The 13,685-nt window shown below is 37.9% G+C and overlaps 1 protein-coding gene across 1 annotated transcript in view; it reads left to right on the forward strand.

Annotated features, from left to right (window-relative positions):
* LOC107314923 (uncharacterized) overlaps positions 1-13,685 on the forward strand; it is a 188,673-nt gene that overhangs the window by 133,275 nt on the left and 41,713 nt on the right. Inside the window, exon 6 of the mRNA XM_085549820.1 lies at positions 5,187-5,325. The gene's annotated coding sequence lies outside the window, so the exon portion shown is untranslated. The remainder of the gene's footprint in view (positions 1-5,186; positions 5,326-13,685) is intronic.

Genomic DNA, 13,685 nt, shown 5'->3' on the forward strand with positions numbered 1-13,685 from the left:
CATCTGTCACACAGCAACAAAATGCAATCAAATATTGGCGGGAAGATTCAACCTCTACTGCTGTACCACTGACATCCACTTCTGAAGTTGCAGGCCAGCATAATATAACAGGAGACATAACTTTCAGAGCAGCCCTTATGTAATCAACCACAGAACGCAAAAGCTTGTGAATATGCTTCCTTGTGGTAAAAATAGAAAATCTTTTCTTAGAATAATCATAACCATAAATTTAGTCATTTGAATGCTCACAAATAGCCTGAAATCTGTTTGTCTAGCTATACCAGTAAATGCATCACTTTCAAGGACATATGAAACTACTTGCTGTGTGCATGTATGATAATTACTTTCATGTTATGTAGTTTAACAACAATTTGCACACTGCTTATGCATATACCTCTCTTAAATGAGCATATTAACCTAATCATTCCAAAGATAAGAAATTAGTTCCCTGAACTATTCAGATAGTTTAACCATTTATTTTTTGCCTTTTGATGTGTAGCTGCATTTCAGTGTTCCTAAGCATAATTCAGTGCTGTCACAATTGAGGTTTTTGTAACTTGTTACTCAGTAGTGCAGTAAAATGCATACAGCTTATGAAATGATGGTGTTATGTAAATAGGTCATAAAATGGAAACTATTTTGTGTTTAGAAATGTATCATGTCATGCCACTGAAGCAGGTGAAAATGGTTTTCATCCAAGCTTTATACTGAAAATTTGTTTTATCTCATTTGAGTGAGATTTTTGTGGCTTCTCTGCTTCCATTTATGAATAGTAAACTTTTTGCTGTCGAATAAGAGAATTGCATTAATTCATCAACCAACTTCTGTTCATGTAAAACGTTGTTTGATCTCTAATCTAATGTTCTGTTTCAAGGAGTGCCCAATAGCAGGGAATCAGTGTAAGATGAAAAGTAAGAAGGTTCTGTAATAGATTGCTTCACGTGACAATTTCTCAGAAAGATCAAACATGCCAGATGTTAAACAAATATCCATTGAACTGTTTTCCTTTTGAGAACACTTAAAAGATTAAACTGCAGAAATGTTTTACATTTCCTGTAATGGCATTTGCAATGTGTAAACTAATGCTAGAATCTCAATTTGCGATGAACACCCAGAAGCAAAACTTTATTGCAGTGTGTTTCAGGTCATTGAAGGATGAAAGAGTAGGGAAGACATGCCTGCAGAAAAACTGTTCAATACATGGCAGGCCCTGTCTTGCAAGGCTGCTTCCCTCAACCTGACTTGGAAGCAGCTGAGGCAAGTGAAATAGCAGAGGAGGCATATGTTTATTTCTTAAAGTTACTGCCATGTGCAGCACTGCTCTGTCCTTACTGACTTTTTCCTTTCTGTAGAGCATTTAAACTTTATGTAGGGAAGGGCTTTCCACAATGAACTTTGAGTTGTAAAAAATACATAGCAAGACAACACATTAGGTGTTAATTGCGAATACATCTAGCATAAATAATTAAAATTTCCTTCTCCAAATAATGTAATTCCTCTGTATTCAGGATAGAAAACTAGGCAGCCACCACAGGTGTAGTGATACTCTGTAATTACTGAGAAATGTGGATTTTCCCAGTACTCATTTCCCTGAATTCTGTCACCGTATGCCCCATCTGGAGGCTGACTGTATGTTTGCTTGACAATAATAACTATTCAAAACTATAAGCAAAGAAATACATACTTAGCTTGTCAGAAGGCATTGAATTTCATCGTTTTGATATGTTTATTTTAGAAAAGTTGCAGCATGAATTGTATTCATTTCCTATTAGTTTCTGGCTTTGACTCGCTTCTGTGCTCAGAATGATTAATAAACTTCTGGGAAGATGTTAACACATTCTCCTCTTCCCACATCCCCCAATCCAAAATATACATAAATTAGCTATAACATTGCTTCAGATCCACAAAAAAAGGAATTTCAGGCTGATAATTTTTTTAAAATATTACCAAAAAATGTCCACAGTGTATCAAAATACTTAGGAAATGTTTGTTCATGAGAATTAAGAGGGTCTCTTTTTTTAAATACCCCTCACTTTAACCAGATTTTGTAGAGAAGGAAGATGTATATTTTAAAAGGAGAGGGACAACTAACCTAAAGGAGCTTAAGGGCTGCATTGGAAGCAGAGGCTGGCAATGTTTTAGCAGGTAGTGATACCTGTGTGCTAGCTGGCCAAGAAGTCTGATCCTATGAATTAGTGAATGGAATTTGGGAATTAACTGAGGTGGCACCTGGAACCAAAACTGACTATGCAAGATACTGAGATAATGCCAAGAAAGTGGCAGATACAGAGCGAAGCAAATGAAAGTTGGAAATGAGTTACAGGGGAGAAATGTCATCGATGGGACTGACAAGCCAGGCATACACAGGTTATAAATTTCTACTTATTTTTCAGTCCAGAGATAGGCAGTTCTTCTCTGCTAAGTAATGAGTGTATGTTTGAAGCATCCTAGGCTGAGGAAAAAACAAACAAACAAAAAACAAACAAACAAAAAAAACCAACTATAAAATATGTGAGTTTTGAGTGAGTATTCTAGTCATTTCAGGGAACAGGAGCACTACCCAGTACAACTGGCATCTATGCGGAGCTGGATAAACAAAGAAATGGAATACAGTTCTGGGCTTTGAATTCTTGTCTCAGAGAGCTGTCTCATCCAGAAAGGAAAGAATTTCAGACAGACTCCTTTCTTCAGCCTTTCCTAACAAATTATTTCCATTCTGCATGTTTGGTGGTACAACACCTGCTCCAAGCTTCCTGTGGCTCCCATTTGTACAGGGAATGGTGGGAAAATGCGGGACCTAGGATAGATTTTCTCTCCTAAAACTATGGGCTGACATAGGCATTTCAGTGTCAGCATCAACATCTCACATGAACCTTAGTACTTGTGTGCAAGCTTTACCTGACAGTTCTTGGGCAGAATTAGAGACAGAATCCAGTTCTCCTGGTGAGAAAGTAATACAGCCATTGGACTGCCTTTGCTGTCCTCAGCCTTTCTGTGCATCTTCTTTCTTGACAAATAATGACATACAAGGCTTTTTGTGAGACTCCTTTGCCTTTGAATCTCTTCCACCCAAGAAAAGGAAGCAAGACTATTCTACAGTTAAAAGATGTGGGAAGGAAAAAATGTGTTAACTTGTAAGTTAAATGTTAATGTATAGGACCATTTATTAATTTTTTAAAAATAATTTTATCGTATGAATTATTTTAGCATATTTTACACATCTGATGTATAAAGCTTACTAATACATTCATGATTTTTACACATTTACAATCTTTCCAACCTGTTCACCTGGAAAATCTATGGCAAACAAGTGTATAGTGCACATGCACTATGAGAATTTCTTCCAAACTAAATTTCATGTGGATATAAGAAATTAATCCTATAATAAAATAATCAGAGAAGGTCAAGTCACACAGACCTTTTTTTCTCAGGTCCTCAAAATCCAACAGTGTAGTATCTTCATTATATTATTTCATTTGAAAAGTACTGAAAATGCTTTGACAGGCAGAAGGTGGTAGGATTTTTAGGCATATTTTTCCTGATGTTACTTGTAAATTCTAATGTCAGTGGGTTCTTATCAGAAGCAGTGTAAATGCAGTTATAGTCTGGCAAGACTGCATGCTGCTGGTCACAATTTTATGTTGCTGGAAGGTGTTTTGCTTGTGTAGAAGGGGATAATCAATCAGCTTTGCTAACCATATGCCTAAAAAAGTTGCCTAATAACAGCACATCCTTCCTTAAAACTGATCTTGCATACTTTTCAAGAGGCCTTTTCCCTGTAGAGATATGCACACTAAGGAGGGACAGCCCTGCTAGCAGTTGTCAAATTCACATACCACTTGCAACCTTGTCTAAATCATACTCTTCCTAGGAAGCCCACCACATTTGCCACAGTTTCCTTGGAAGGAGACCAAGTGTGCTTTAAATTGATACTAACTTATTTGAGAATGTCTGTCATAGCTGTCACCAGAAACCAAAAATAGTTTCTTCAGACAGAAGGCTTGTTCCTTTCAAGAATATTTGCTAAGCAGATGTGGCTTCAAGCACAGTTTGAATTTGTGTATCACTTTCAGAGGTCAAGAATATTTCAAAACAGTTTTGACATAGACTCCTCTCTGGCTGTATCTCGTGGTTACCACTCAAAAGACAGCCAGCCTCTGTTGGGATTTAAATGGTATTAATCAGAAGAAAGAGGGACCCGTGGGTCCTTCTAAATCTCACCAATTCCTGTGCTGTGAGGGCAGAGCTGTAACAGTTGGATTCCTGCAACTCCGGTGGCAGAGCACCCACCTGGAGTTTGTTCCCAGCTCAGCCACCAGATCTGGCAGCTGCTCTCACAGCTCTAGATTTCTGTCTTTGCACCTGCAAGAAGGCAGTAAAAATCCTGACCTTTTAATGCATGTTCTTCTTTCTAATATTGTTATTTGTAAGTATATGTATGGCAGGTTATCAGTGTCTTAAAGGAGCATCAGCTGTTGTGACTGAGGCCTTTGGGGTGTTTTGCCAAATTATTTTAGCAGTGTTGTGCATAAAGCAACAAGATATTGCATTTTTTGTGTCCTTACATGGACTGATAGGTTAATCACTTTCTAATCATTATCAGTCTTGTTCTGTAAGGACAGCCATTGCACTTTTCTTTTTCAAGGAAGATTGTGAGCAAAATACAATAAGAAACCACTAGCTGTTTTTCTTTTAGACTGTGTTTTATGCTCTGTATTGTTCATGCTGTATGTAAACATAGTTGTGTTCGTTTATAAATGAAGATCTCTCAGAAACATGAGAAACAACCTTGATTATGTAAAAATTATCAGTCATGTGATTTTGCTTCTGTCTTATACTGTAAACTACTCTAACCATAATCCATAAATCCCATCTTCCTTTGGAAAGTCTTCACTGGTGTTAATCATGAAAATTAAAAAATGTGAAGTATAAAAAGATAATGGCTTTCACCTATGTATGTATTCTTCAGATCTATCTGCAAACAAGCAGCTGCTCACAGAAAACCATCTCATTGTAAACACTGCAGTTTTAATTTGTCATCTTTGTTTTTCAGTGGTGTACCTTTAGTGTTATTTTTAGTTCTGTTAAAAATATTTGTATTCCTTACCAGAATTCTTTGCATTATAATGGATTGTCTTCTTCCATGTAAAAACACTAAAACACTCTGTTTATTATCTCATTTCTAGTGTGACTTGGAAAATGCAGGAAGGATATTGCAACACTCTCACGTGTGTCCCTTACTCATTTTCCTGCGGAGTATTGGAAATCTGTGTCAAAATCCATCTCTCTGGCTGACCTTTGGGTGGGCTCCGTTGATGAGTTCTGGTAAGTAAAGATGAATAATATCTATGAAATGAATGAAGCAGCACTGAAGCAAAACTGTGAATATTTTGAGAAAGGCAATGAAACAAAGAGACTTATTCTTTTTGAGACCATAAGATGCCTTAATGCTGGAATTATAATAACTTATGGAATTTTAAATATTCTGTTTGCTTTCATCGTTTGAATTTAAACTTCTTTTTTTTTTTTTTTTTTTTTTTTTCTTTTTCATTTTTTTCTGAAGAGCTCTATCAAAGAGCTGGCCCATAAATCAAGAACAAAACTAACAAAGGAATACACCTTGGCTTCTGTGATTGATGTTGCCAGCAATAAATGTAGAAAAAATCCATAAAAATGATTATGGAGCCAAATAAATGCTTGGGATTGTTGCACTGTTTGCACTGGCTGTACATGCAAACTCAACAAAATCAATGCCTACATCAAACGTGCAGCAATTAGGCTTCAAAGGGTATTTGATTACAAAAAACCTGTGAATTTCTGTGCACTTTTATTGGTCTTGTTAGTGTGCAATTTCAGTTTCTTTGCTGAGTGAGGTGAAGTTTGTATGTCTTGTGGATGAATTATGGTTGAATCAGTAACTAATTCCGAATCCACATTTACACATTTAGAGGCTTTATTTTTCGTGAACTCTTTTTCAAACAGACTTACTGGGTTTTTTTTGTTTGATTTTTTGTTTGTTTTTGTTTTTTCTGTCAGTTAATACTGAAAGCTTTGTGTGAAATGATCATGATCAGGATGCACGTAAAATCAGAATAGTCTGGAATTCCTGACAAATATTCATGGTGTTGTGCTAATGTAATCTGAGGTGCACTCCTAGTGATACTAGATATTACAGGAGTGATGTGACAGGTGATATGAAGATTGTGCCTCGATTTTATTGAAGAAATATCAACACAAAGGCAGCTGATTACAGCCACAAAACTTTCAGGCTCTCTTGCAACACCTTGCTTGTCCATGAGGAGTTGTGCATCTAATTCTAATTCTTATGTGTCACTGGGATATTTTCTGCTGCATTTCGTTCCTAAATTTGATTTATTGCAATAACAGGTAAAGGCAAGAAATGTGATACAATGAAACAATACAACATAAGAGAAAGAGTTGCCTCGGTGAAAGTGTACAGTGGCACTTACGATGCCTTCCACCATCCCAGACAATTGTCCTGATCTGGCAGAGCTGTGAAACTTAGGGGGAACTCTAGGACTCCTTGAAGTAGTATTGGAAAGCATACAGTGTCTGAAATGGCACTGCTCAGGTAACTGAATCTCATGGTGTCAGTCCTACCAATGTGCCTTTCTACTGGCATTTTAAAACCTTTCAGTAGGCTTCACACTAGTTGAGAACTGAGGAACTTGAAGGACAAAAAGAATATTTTTGAACAGAAATAGAGGAGAGCCTGGATGATAAAAATGTCAAAGCCTTATAGATGTTGTGCAAAAACAATTATATTTAGACACAGATTGGACATGGTGTCTTGGCTGCAAACTGAGTCAAAGATGTTCCCCAGGACTCTGGGCATGCACAGGCAGGGTGGCAGCCTTCCCTTCTGGAATGAGAGGAGAGTGAAATACACTTAGCTTACGTGAAGTCTCTGCTTAGCAAATCCCTAGACAGTTTGCTCAGTGACAAATTCCTGTGGATAAGAACCATTGACATTGCTACCCCTTTCATTTAGTGACCATTTATTTGAGCTGTTACAAGTGTGGAACAATCTTCAGCAGGGTTTTATGTGGTAACCGTGCCTAAAGTGCAATCTAAATTTTCTACTTAATTCTGCAAGTCTTTTGTTCCTTTAGGAACAGATGGAGGTCAGGTTTCTAAAAGACATAAGCAAAAAGAAAAAAGAAAAAAAGTTATTTGAGACAAACCCTGGTGAGTTTATCTGAAAAGGTTTTATCTGCTCCAAAAGATAGAGCATCTAGTATAGAATGACATGAGTGCTGAGTCATCCTGATGGTTTTCCAGTTCAGTACAGACTCTTATTGATGCTGTAGCACTGCTGCTGTGTAGAGTGATCTTTTGGATACCTCAAGAATTTAAGACACTTGTGAGCTGCATTCTGCAGATCCCATTTGTAACACAGGACTCTCCGTATTCAAAAAAGCTTTACACATAGTTTTTTGGCCTCAGACAGAAGCTTGCTGTTGCATTCTTTTGTACTGAATAGAAGCTTTTACAGTGTAAATGTCCTCTTATCTAATTCATAGGGTTACTTTTAGCCAGCCAAGACAACTGCACTTAACTGTGCCATTGTTAAGAGGTGATTTTATTTCATCTTGAGCATATTGAGGGTTTTTTTTTTCTTGATATTTGTCTCCCATAAGGGTAGAATGAAGTCTGGGGGCATTGTGTATGTTCCTATGAGCTTTATTTAGGTAATTCTGTGGGAAGCATTAAGGGGAGTGTTTATCTGAATGGACTGTGTCCATTTAGCACTGATTGCTTTCACTTGAAGGATGGTCCTATTCTTTTTGTTCCACTGCTACTTCCTTCCAGCCACACAAGAAACCTTCTCACTTCTGCCAGATGTGGCATCCATTGGATGCCCAGTGAGAAATTAGTTCAGTGTCTGGAGTGAGAAAAGACACTCAGTAATTGAATGAATATTTTCCATCTAGTCTTGTGAGCTGAGCTTGCCCACCAACAAGTCAGAGCTAGTATGAGGAAGAGGGCAGAAACTTCACCCACAAACTGGTTAGGATTGGAGTCAGAGCAGGGAGATGATGAAGCTGAACCGCATCTCTCTGAAGTGTTTTGATTGAGTGAGTGTTTTAGAAGAATTCAGATGTCTAACAGCAGCCAGAGGTTAATTAATGGCAATTGCCTCAGCTGGACTTCTCTTGGATCAGTTTTAATATTGCATGAGTCCTTTAGTGCAAGCAGCCAAATGTGCAGCTTCTGCTGTCCTAAGGAGAGCAGTTTCCCTAATGCTGCTTATTGTTGAAGTTTCCAAGGCAATTCAACACCTTTGCTTAAAAGAGAAGTTACCAACAACATCTCCTGCAGCAGCCTTTTCAAATATTCACTGTTGCTGATAGATCTATCAGTGAGAAGCACTGAGAAACCAGCTCAATGCGATACAGCTGTAAATACTGCATTGCTTGTAGTTCTGTGACTATCAGAACTGAAAGATCCACAAAAATGTCAGCATGGACAGGAGCACTGAGTCATTCAGTAAGTTTAACTGAGCAATATCTCCAAGGTGGGATATACTACAAAGGAATGTATCCATACTGAATTATTTTAGGTTGTGATAGTGGAACCTATTCCTATTTTTCTTTATGAAATTTATTTCTCTTATTTTACTAATTTCTAACTGTTGTTTCTGGTTGTCCTTCTCATGAAGATGAGTTACACTTTTAAAGCTTAGACTTTCAACTCCTTTATTTGTGCTTTAGCATCTGACCTCTGTTAATAATAAGATAGGAAGTTCTTTTGGTGATGAGATGGGCCAAAAGCAGTTGCAGGTGGATCCCAAACATATATGAAACTGTGGTGACTGCTCATGTGTGAAAAGCCAGTGGTTAGTGCACTGCAGAAAATATAAGACCTCAGTGTTAAGATATTGTGGTACTTCCCCTCTGGTTATTCCTTGCAAGAAGGTAACTGCTGAAGGGAGCCACAGAAATCAAGGTACAATGAATGAGACACTCTCCAATCCTGTGGCTCTTGTCAGTCTGGTAGGAAATGCTCCACAAGGCTCGAGTTTGCTATGCCTGAGATGCTGTTACTTCAGGATGCCTGGTTCATAGTGTCTGAGCAGAGAGGCAGCATTGGTTATGTTTCTTTCTGTCTTGTTCACCTTTGTCCCATGCTGTCTCACAGTAAGTAGAGAAACAGAACAGAGCTTTATTCAGAAAAACTTTGAAGTCTGTCTTTTAGTTAAAAGGTCTGAGACATCAAATTACACTTAAATCAGATACAGATTAATTGCTCATCCTGCATACTTTCCTATTGTTAAGTTCTTACTTATGATTTGTTTCATACTTCAGAGTAAGAAAACTAAGGCTTACAGTGTTAGGTCAGCTATCTGTTCTGAACTAAGCACCTCTTCTGTGAAGACTTCTTTTTAATCTATCTCCTTTCTTCTTATCCCATCTGCCTGGATTATTCAGCACAAATGTGACCTCAGTGACTCACTGACTCTACTTTTGGAGGAAAATTTCATAGACTTTTTAGGTCAAGGCTTTGAAACCTCATGCAACTGCCTTTACTGTCTCTGTTTAGAACTAGATTCTCGGGTTTGTATACACTTTCTCTGCCCTTTCTGTTGAGGTCTTTCTACTGGATAGGGAACAGTGTAAACAGAGAGAAAGTGTTATGCCTATTTCCGTAGGCTGATGGATAGGCCACTTGTCTTAAGACAAAGCCCTGGGCTCTGGTTCCTGCTCACTGGTTTGATGATAGACTTAATATTAAGTATCAGATGCAGATGAAGTTTAAGGGACTGAGGCTGGGGAACCAAACTCCAACCTCATCAGCAGCTGGAGTGGATTGTGAATTTTTCATTTTTGGCTGCTTAGGAGAAGTTCATTAGTGTTTTGGAGAGTCCTCCTGTTCCCCAGCCCAACCCAGCTTGCAGTCTGTTGATGAGTGTGCTATGTAGGCAGTGTAGGCTTGGATGCCCTTGGGCAAAAGATTCCAGCATTTGCCACCTGGGTTGCTGCAAGTCAGTGAATGGTATCTGGGACAAAGTGGAATAAGTGCAAAGTAGATCAGCACAGAGGCTCACTTGGGGTCTTGAGTGGTGAGATGGCACTCATGGAAGTGACTGAATACTGATGCGCCAGATCTGGTCAGAAGAAAGAACAAATCTGGAGAGGGAAGCCAACAACACTCATCGGAGTCAGACGTTCCTCATCCATTTTTGAAACATGGGGTTATTTCTTTCTTTGAGTGATGAATTTAACAGTATTTCTTCTACTTCATATTTTACAGCTAGTGTTCAAGAAATCAGGAAAAGGTTATCCACCGAGGGGGTGGTCAGGAACTGGAACAGGCTCCCCAGGGAAACAGTCACAACTCCGAGCTTGCCAGAGTTCAATGAGCATCTGCGCAATGCTATCAGACATAGAGTCTGATTTTTGGGTTGTTCTTCATGGAGCCAGGAGCTAGACTCGATTAACTGTTTCTTCAGACTCACTTCATTCTATGATTTTATTCTATGAAAATAGAACATTCCTGGTTGAGACATTATATCTCCAAAGAAAAGAAAATTAAGGGCTCAGGGACATATTGAGGTTGTTTTGGTATAAGAAGATGTGCATAATAAAATTGGGTCTCTAACTGTTGGTATGTCTGCAAATGTTCATAGCCAACCCCTAACATGTCAGATCCTATATAAGAGTAATAAGCTCTGATGTATCATCCTACAGCCAAGATTGGCTACATTTCTGAATGAAGATAATTGTTCTTCTTTACCTCACAGATGGCAATTTGATAATCTACAGTCTAGGCTCCAGGACCTCTTAAAGCTCTCTGCAAGGTACCACTTTTTGATAAATCTCCAAGCTTTGAGTGTGCTGTATTTGTAACAACTTGTGACCAACTTGTTTTAGAAGGAGTGTTTTTCTTCTGAACATAAACATGAATGTAACATTATTCAGTGAACTTCACTGAAATACTTCTGGATTTACTTTGATATGGTTGACAGCAGAATTTGGCTCTATATGTGTTGGCATGTGCTCTATGGGACATTGTGAGAAAAAACAACAAAGCTATCCTTCATAGACCATGTTTTAGCTTGCTGGTGGATCTGAGCTTTAAGCACTACCCTCTAGTCTAATGCCAGAAATTTTACTTACCTTTGGATCTCCCCATTGTAAACTGTCTGCCAAAGCTTCAAGACTGTAGGTGTAAAATACAGTTAATAAGCTTTACACTCTGAGCCTTGCCAAGCAGGGTAAGGTCTATATCTGTTAATGACTTGTATCATAACATATCTGGAAAACTGAGGCTTTAATTAGAAAAAAAATAAATAGAGAATGCTCTATAGCATAACTAATTTTGGTACATTAGTGCTACTTCTTAGAACATAAGTTATGAAAAGGTTTTCATTTAGTCTTAATAAGGAAAAAAAAAAAAAAGGGAATGTAGTATCATGGAGAAAGTTCTTATGCCTTCTGGTTATCCAGAGAACATGTATATGCACAAGCAGGATTCCACGTGATGTAACTGCATTAAGGCAACTCATCTAAACTTAGCCTTGAGAAAGAGATTTGTACATCCGAGGGCTTATCACATAATGGGCTGTATCAATAAGAGTACAGTTACAGCAGTTGATTATGCTCCTTTATGATCTCTTTAGATCATACCTGGAACAGATCATCCACTTATAAACCTTCACAAAAGAAAGCCAGTGGTAAACAGCAGCAAATTTAGTAAAGAGCCATCAAGATGGTTGAGGACTGGAGCATTTGCCCTTTGTGGAGAGGCTGAGGGAAATGAGCTAGTTCAGTCTGGAAAAGAGACAGCTTTTAATAGCAGCCTTCCAATGCCTACAAGGTTACTGTGAAGACAGAGCAGAGCGGAGCTGATGAGTAGAAGAATGAGAAACAATGATAATAAATAGAAACAGGGCAAATTCTAACTAGGTATAAGGAAAAGGTGTCTCTTTGAGGATCATTCATGTTTGGACCTGGTAAACTAGAGAGGCTGTGGAATTGAGCAACCTGGCCTGAATTCAGTGTAGACCTTGCTTTGTGCAGAAGTTGGCTCTACAGACCACTTTAAGGTTCCTCTCAACTGGAATATTTATGTGTTTTTGTGATCTTCCAAAGCTACAGGTATTTGCATCAGTAAAGGTGAATACAGCATAATACCAAAACAAAATAGTAACTAATTTTGCCTTTACTTAGCTTTCTCTGCCTGCTACCTCTTGCATTTGTTATGAAGTCACTAATGTCAAGCCAAACTAAATAAGAGAGAGTTAGTCTATTATGTCGCTTGTGATTTAATAAGCAAAGTAATAAAGGATGGATGAGCTTAAACAAAGTTACACTGTTAACTGGAGCAAAAGCACTAAAAACCCACAAACAAATGCACAAGAAGAGATCAAGGAGAGTAAGGACTATTTGAGCCTTTGATTTTCATCTTTTTTGATGTTTCAATATATTTTGGAAAGGCTAAATTAGTATTTTTTCCTGTATTCCTTTGGTCACATTCTGAATTCAGAAGCTGTGCCTGCTCTATTAGCTGCAGTATAAATTTCAAGGTTCTTGGTGACTGGATAGATCTTTTGGGACAACAGTCTACTTTTCAATTCAGCACAAACTGTGTAAAATTTAGGTAATGACAGGCTTTCTGTCTTGTGTTATTAATATGTAATGAGCCAGTTGTATATGAAGATGCATACAGGATTCATAGTTGCATTCACGTTCAATTGCCAAAAACAGTATGGTATGCTTTAAAATCTGGCTTGGTACAGATCAAACTGCCATTATTCCTACTAACCTGTATGGGAAACTGGTAATCACAGCCTGAACCTCTGATTAATCAGCTGAGGCAAGTGTTGGGTCAGCTGTGGGAGCACAGGTGAGGGTAATTCAGCTGTGCTCCCAGAAGGGGTGGAGCTTGACTCCACCTCTCCTAAACTTCATTTAAGGGCTGACCACCACTCAGGCAGCATCTCTTTGAGATTGTTCATCCATGGAGATCAGATAGCTAGCCTCAGCATTTTCTAGCCAGACTGAAGGCATCCATATTGGTGAGTTTTTCCTATTTATAACCTTTTGGATATCTTTCACCATCCTTCTTGTGTTATTGCCATCTTTTGTATTATTCCACCTTACACAGGCAAACTATGAAGCAGTGCAAAACTATCAGATCAAGAATTACATTTTACCCTTGTATCTCTGATTGTGAAGAAGATTTGTATATGGATGCCACTAATTCTGACAGGAAAAATAGCTATGGATAATTGGTTATCTTGTAAAGAACAGCAGTGGATAAGAGGATGTAATATAGGTTGAGTTAATATAGATTTCTAAGAGGGAGCCTTCATTTTACTTAATTTATGTTGCCGTTTTTTTTAAAAAAGGTAGATAAAATTTTCATTAATCTACATTCCGTGTTTTCAATCATGCTGGTGAAATTATTAAGATCATTTATCAGTCTCTGTGCTTTTATATGTCTGAATGACACACAACCAGCATTCTATTCAGAGCATTATTCATTGTGCACAAGCGTGAAAACAAATTAGTAATTTTGTAAAGATGCTTGCTCAAGTATTTTGCTTTGTTTGTGAAGCATTCTTACAGAAGGTAGATTTGCTCATATTTGGAGATGATTCACTGAGTAAAAAGCAGTACGTATCTGAAGAAGAAAATAAGTGTTCCATTTTTTGTTCT

Source organism: Coturnix japonica, chromosome 5 (genome assembly GCF_054131305.1).
Source record: "Coturnix japonica strain WE chromosome 5, WE-NBRP24, whole genome shotgun sequence".
In the NCBI taxonomy this organism is placed as follows: Eukaryota; Metazoa; Chordata; class Aves; order Galliformes; family Phasianidae; genus Coturnix; species Coturnix japonica.